Genomic DNA, 7237 nt, shown 5'->3' with positions numbered 1-7237 from the left:
ATAATTCTTTTAGAATTTTTATTATAGAAGCTACTGAGTATAGAAAGTTCACTACTAGTTAATAATTTCTCTTTTTTTCTAAAAGCTTTTTTCCATCATTTTAAGATGACCTGAAGTTTGAGATGTATTATCCTGTGAAAAGGGTGTTATGAAGTTTGATTCAAATTTTAAAAATGAAAAAAAAAATTTTTATACAGAATTGAACCCATTACTTTTCTCTCCAGGTCTGTTACTCATTTTGGGTTTCTAATCATCCCCCTACTACTCAAACTAAAAATTTGGGAGACGTCTTTCAAATCCTCATTCAATCACAAATCAGTAAGGTCTACTTCCTGAATATTACTTCCATGCATTTTTCCTCATCTTCAATTTTCCTGCCTTTGTTCTGATCCTCATTGCCTCCCAGGGGCTCTTACAAATCATATTCTATTATTCCTACCCCCTCAGTCAACAATCTGTGTTATGTAGATGACACAACTTTGCTTGCAGAAAATGAAGAAATCTTGGAACACTTACTAAATTATATACAAGACTAGAGCCTTCAATATGGACTACATTTCAGCATCAAGAAAACACAAATCCTCACCAGTGGCAATATCATAATAGATGGAGAAAAGATTGTAGTTGTCAATAGTTTCATTTTATGTGAATCCACAGTGAACACCTGTATAATAGCAGAGATCAAAAGACCTTTTGGCCTTGGGAAAATCAGTTGTCAAGCACCTACCTAAAATGATAAAGAGCAATGATGTGGGCTTAAAGACTAAGGTGTGCCTGATCTAAGCTGTGATATTTTTTGTTGTTTCTGTGTGTCTGCAAGTTGCACAGAGAATAAAAATGACAGGAAAAAATTTATACCTTTGAATTGTGGTGTTGGAGAAGAATATTGAATATACCATGGACTGACAAAAGAACAAACAATACATCTTGGATAAGGTGCTCTTTCGAGGCAAAGATGTAAAACTCTGTCTTGTACATTGGGCGTTTTGTAACCAAAAAAAGTTACAAGAGAATTAAGGATGGGATGCAAGTGACTCGACGGCACATAGCAACAACAACAACAACATGTTATTCAAGCTAAGGGAGTATCAGAGAAAGAGAGGAACACCTCCAACAAGATTGACTGCCTCAGTGACTGTAACAGTGGCCTTGAGCATTTTGAAGAACAAGAGGATGGTGCAGGATAGGGCAAGGTTGGATTTGCTGCTCTTGGGGTCACTGTGAGTGGCAGTTGACTCTACAGTATATAGCAACAAGCACCCCTTCATCAAGTTTTTCCATCTCTGTTCATTGAGCTCATCTTCCACAACCCTGTAAAATTATTTTTCTAACTTCAACATCTGATTCAAGATTCTCATCTTCCGTTGATTAAAATCAGGGATTAAAGGGAAAGAATAAAAAATATTCTGAGAATATTTCAACTCTTTGTGATGCAACTCTTGCCTTCTTCTTAACCCTCATTTCCCACCATGCATTCATACATTATGCAGCAGCTGGTAGAACCTCCCCTCCCCAGTCTTGGTTTGTCACTGACTTGCCAAATTATTTGATACTCTTATTTTCTTCTGTAAAACAGACCATGGCCATGGCATACTAAATGTGTATAGTCTGTAGGAGCTGGCTGAGAAACCCTAGGGCTTCTGCTCCAATCATCCAAGTTAGAAACTCAAAAGCCATGAATGCATCAAAGAAATGTATCAATTGATATATACATTAATATCAGTGTATCTTGTTCTTGTGGTTACATCATTTACTAATACACTCTAGAAACTGATTAATATAAATGTGAAAAGAAAGTTGTTCAACCAGGCTCATTGTGTCGGAGTTGGAAATGACTGATAGCTGACTCAGTGGGATTTTAGAGGCCATACATCATGGAGGAGAAGATTGCTCATTTTTTTTCTCCTGGAGCACCTGGTGGATTCAAACCATCTGCTGTCAGGTCGACAGCACAACTCTTTATGCACTAGGTCACCAGTTTGGGAGGGAGAAAAGCCCCCAAAGTTGAGAATAAATTCATTATTTTACAAGAGTCATTGTATTCTCATTCACCTGACAGAACCCAGAGTAGAAAAATATTAGAAGAAATATTTGGAGTGTGGTTTTTGCAGAAATGGCTATGTGGAACACTAGTCAGAGGATGTCTATTCAAACAATAGGTCTTAGCCATACACGAGAAGAGTATAGCATTTCCATTTTGGGAATTGCATTCTGTTTGCTGTTGTTAGATGTTATCCAAATGGTTCTAATTTAATAATGATCCTTTATATGGGAGCTCTGGTGGCCTAGTGGCAAGAAGCTGTGTTGCAATCTCTAAGGCATGCTGTTCAAAACCATCGCTGCTCCGCTGGAGAAGGATGGGCATTCTCCGCCTGTGTGATAAACTGCCTCTGAACACCTGCTGATGGCCAGTCAGCTATGGGTCGTTTCAGACTCGGCCGTACTCAACATATAGTAGAATGAAACGTTGTCCAATCCTGTGCCATCTAAAAGCCAGTCTGTTATGCTTCAGTGTTTGAGCATATATGGTTGTAGCTTCTGTGTCAGACCATCTTATTGCGAATCTTCTTTTTCACTGATACTCTGGCTTGACAAGTATAATGTCCCTGTCTAAGGATTTGTCCCTTTTGATGATACATCCAAAGTAAACTGTAGTCAGAATAAACTGGCCACTGCATTTTTATCTTTACTGGAATATAAAGTTTTAGGATTTGCAACTGTGTCTTATTTATTCCTGCATCTGCATATATGAAATAGTATCTGTAAATATTATATGAATTTTGCATGCTAATTATTTGTGATAATAGAAAACCATGCTTTACAGATCTGTAGTATTTCAGCTCTCTGATGAGTTTAATTTTTTTATTAAAGTTAGAGAAGGAAAGTTAACCAAATGCAATAATACATACATACATAAGCCACATGACAGCAAGGGGAAAAAAAGTGGCTGTTCCCAGATCATGATGTTTTCATTTTTCTAGTTATTAAGCTGAGGTAAAAATTGAGAAGTGGGGAAGCACTTCTTTGGCTTCTGAAAAACCTGATGCTTTTGGGTGCAGCAAGAGCTGCCTTCCCATAAGTAAGGAGTTTCACAATTTGGGTTTTCTGTCAGTTGAAGACTGCTGCTTTGGTATCCTAACTAAGACATTACAAACAGCTATCACTGGTTTTTCTGATATAAATAAGAAGTCTTATGGAAAGGTCCAGATGATCGATTCCTATTTGTGGCAATTTGCATACCAAGGTGTAGCAGGAAAACGCAGTGAGTTATTTGTTTTTCTTTCCATTTTAAGCACATATGTTGGCTTTCTTTGGTACAATAACTGTAGGTACTGTTTATTTGTATCTATATAAATAAATATGTAAATATATATCTCCATTTCCTGTGTTAACCCATACTAGAAGGCATAGTCTCTTGTTTATGTTTATTTTATAGAGTGGTAATATTGAACATGCCATGAAACTGCTAAGAGAACAAACAGGTCTGTCCTGGAGAGGGTGAACCAGGTTACTTCTTGAAGGCAGGAATTTGAAGCTCCATCTCATGTACTTTAGGCATGTTGCCAGGAGGGACCAGGCCTTGGAGAGGGACATCATGCTTGGAAGGGTGGAGGGACAGCACAGGAGAGGAAGATCCTGGATGATATAGATTGACTCAGTGACGGGAGTAATGGGGATAGATGTCTCGGAGGCAATGAAATTGGCTCAAGATAGAGCAGGGTTCAGAGCTATTGCACATAGGGTTGCTATGAGTCAGTCACAAGCCACATAACAATGGCACATAACAGCTACAATATATTTATTATGTCTTCTAAATATTATATTTTCTTTCTGCAAATAAAATAGAAAAGTACTGAAACACAGGGAATTAAAATGACATTCTTTGTCTTCACTCTTACAGACAACTAGTTTAGGGTGCACCTTTTCAGACTATTTTCTTATATATTGATAGAAACAGTTAGTACACCCCAATCAACACTCTTGGTACCAGCAGGCAGGAAATTAAAAGATTAATTGCATCGGGAAAGTCTGCTATCAGAGACATTTTCAAAGTGCTGAAGAGCAATGATGTCAGTCTGGAGACTAAAGTGCACCTGATCTAGGCCATAGTCTTTGCAGTTACTTGATATGCATCAGAGAACTGGACAATGACTAGAGGATGACAGAAGAAGAATTGATGCCTCTGAGCTGTGGTGCTGGAGAAAAGTATTGAATATACCATGGACTGCTAAGAGAACAAACAAGTTCGTCCTCGAGAGAATGAGACCAGGCTATTCCTTGGAGGAAAGGATTCTGAAGTTTCATTTGACCTACTCTGGATATGTTGCAAGGAGGGACCAGTCCTTTGAGAGGGACATCATGCTTGGGAGGGTGTGGGGACAGCACAGCAGAGAAAGACCCTCAATGAGATGGATTGATTCAGTGACTAGGGTAATGGGGTTAGATGTGTTGGAGACAATAAGATTGTCACAGGACAGCAGTGTTTAGGGCTGCTGTACATAAGGTCGCTATGAATCACAGGCAACTCGACAGCACATAACAACACCACTACATTTATGTTTTTCCTATCTGAAAGAGTCATATACTACATACAGTTCTTCTAGCTCTTTTTTTTTTCTAGCTCTTTTTAAAGAAAGCAATCTTTTGATCACCTTTCCAGTTATCTAAAAATAAACACTTTGTTTACTTTATATCCATATGTGTAGGAGCTCTGTTTGCATTGTGGTTAAGGTATTTAGCTGCTAGCAAAAATTTTATGGTTGGAGCCCACCCCCAGCTCCTTGGGAGAAAGATGACATGGTGAACTTCCATAAAGATTACAATTTTGGAAATCCTGTGGAATGTTTCCACTGTCATGGGACCACTCTGAGTTGGAATCCACATGAAGGCAACAGGTTGATTTTTTGGTTTTATTTATTCCTATGTATAATATCATGGCTTTAATGTCATTTACCAGTCGTTTCTTCTGGACTTTTCACCCCCCCCCTTTTTATTTTGTTAATAATCTTATCATTATTCTTGTAGGATATATCGCTCTGTTTTTTTCCTATCAGTATTCTTGTTGGGAAAATGCACTAGATATAGCCTTGATGATTTAAAAGCACACATATTTTCTAAAAGTTGTGAACACTACCAAATTGCCTATAAAAAGGTTTTATCAATTTACAACCCAAACAAATTAGAATATGCCTGTTTTCCTATCACTTTATGAATATTGTGATGAAGATTTGTTTTGCAAGTCTGTTGAGATTTCATTATTTAAATTTTCAGATCTTTTTGAACAAGAGGGAAGTATGTAACAATGAAAGAATTCTTTTTTTTTCAAAGAGAAAAGTAAACTTGAAAGGGTGGGTAGAGAGGAGAATGTGCAACAATGAATGAATGGAAATCCAACTTCTCTATAAAGTTTTGTTAAAATTTCAATTGTTGTTGTTGTTGATTGCCTTCGAGTGGAACACAACTCATAGCAACCCTATGAACAAAGGGGAAAAAAAGAAAAAGAAAAAAATAAGAATGAAGTGACTTTTTAAATATTTATTTACCATTTCTGCTCTAGATTATCTTTTTATATTATTTCCTTATTTCTGTATTTTGTCATTTGTCTTGCTTAAGATACTATGGTAAATGACAGTCATTGTTACTCGGAATTGATGAAAAGTATGGGGATTTTTTGAGATATCTTTACCATCTTTGTATTACATTATTTTTTCTTTAGTTTCAGAAATATTTTAGTATTTTGTTGTCCACTTATAGAATTTGTGGTGTGTTAGGTGTACATGAATGTGCAGGAGGAACTGTTTAGTAAAGCTGTTTAGTAAAGAAATGCATCTCTGCTGTTACTCTAGAGGTGGGTACCACAGGAGATGGGAAGTGAGACTTTTGAAATAGTGGGGTTTGCTCCCGTATGTAAGCAATGAATGAAGGTCTCAGAAGAGTAACCGGAACGCCCTCCCTCTTACCTTAGTTCTGTTCTTACATGTTTTTCAGTCCTTTTATTCAAGTTAGTTCACTGCACCTAACATTAAAAAGAAGGATGAGCAATCTCTTCCAAATAACTTGACTGCTTCTGAAAACCTTCTGGAGGGTCAACTATGGATCAGTTCCAACTTGATGGTAAACAGCACCACCATTAAAAAAATATATATGACAGGCTTGGACTTAAAACTTGAAGGATTGAACATGTTATTTAAACGGACTTTTTAAAGCCTCAAGGATTGAAAACATTATTTAAATGAAGTATTGTTTCTGATTTAAATAGGTCTTTTTCCCTTCAGGAATAGCTGGATGGTGACCATCCTGCACAGCACTGCAGCCTTCCTCTAAAGAATTGCTAATGATTGTATAGCATAGGCCAAATACAAAGCTTTACGTAGGTGGTAGTTAGAGTTCTTGTTCTCCAGCATCCTTCAATCTCACACTGAATTCCTACTCATGAATACAGTACAGAGGAAAATTAAAGCTCTGTGACATCATCCCCATAATAAAGAGGAGGTGTTGTTGGCTGTGAGGCTCATTTGTTTTCCTGAAGTCGTCAGGAGAGGATCTTAGTTGTGACTGGAGAGATGCAAAGTTGGGCTTTGTTGTCTTTTGAAATGAGGAAGAATCTTTCCTACTTGTAAGAGCAACTCTGCACTCTGGCAACGTCTGGGCCTGTTGGAGCAAAACCTGGTCCTGTGCGTAGTTCTAGACACTCCATCTCTTCTGCATCTTCTGCAGACTTCTTTATCTTAGGGAAAATCTGAAACCTGAACCTATCTACTCAATGGGGGGCCGAGCCTGCTGTGGCTGCGGCTGTGGCTGTGGTCGGTGTAATGGATGTGCCAATCATCGCAGCAGGAGTGTTGACTCTCGGAATAGGTGTCCTGACTCCCGGAATCGAAATGAAAATCTCAGGAATGGCTACTATGACTGTGATCTTGAGGTAAGTCCTTGCTGAAGGAATTGTTCTGAGGCTCTGATTTGTCCAGTGTCTCTTTAATAATATTTGAATATGGGGTACGTGATTGTGAATCAGAAGATTTATTATTCTGCAAGGTCAATACCTTTGTAGTCTTAAATATTTCAAAATACTGATACCTATCTGCTAGTATTCTCAATTAAGGTATGTCTAGTTACCTAGTGATGCTATAACAGAGGAACCACAAATGGGTAACTTTAATAAACAGAGATGTGTTTTCTTATGGTTTCGAAGGCTAGGTGTTCAAATTCAGGGTACCATGTCTTGGGGAAGGACTTT

The 7237-nt window shown here is 37.7% G+C and overlaps 1 protein-coding gene across 1 annotated transcript in view; it reads left to right on the top strand.

The window, feature by feature from the left end:
- The window catches only part of AIM1 (absent in melanoma 1), a 308315-nt gene that overhangs the window by 117505 nt on the left and 183573 nt on the right, over positions 1 to 7237 (top strand). The gene's annotated exons all lie outside the window — the stretch shown is intronic.

Source organism: Elephantulus edwardii, unplaced genomic scaffold (genome assembly GCF_000299155.1).
Source record: "Elephantulus edwardii isolate Elephantulus edwardi_28Jun2011 unplaced genomic scaffold, EleEdw1.0 scaffold00013, whole genome shotgun sequence".
Taxonomy (NCBI): Eukaryota; Metazoa; Chordata; class Mammalia; order Macroscelidea; family Macroscelididae; genus Elephantulus; species Elephantulus edwardii.
Note: the sequence above shows the minus strand (reverse complement) of the source record. Positions and strands in the feature narration are given on the sequence as shown.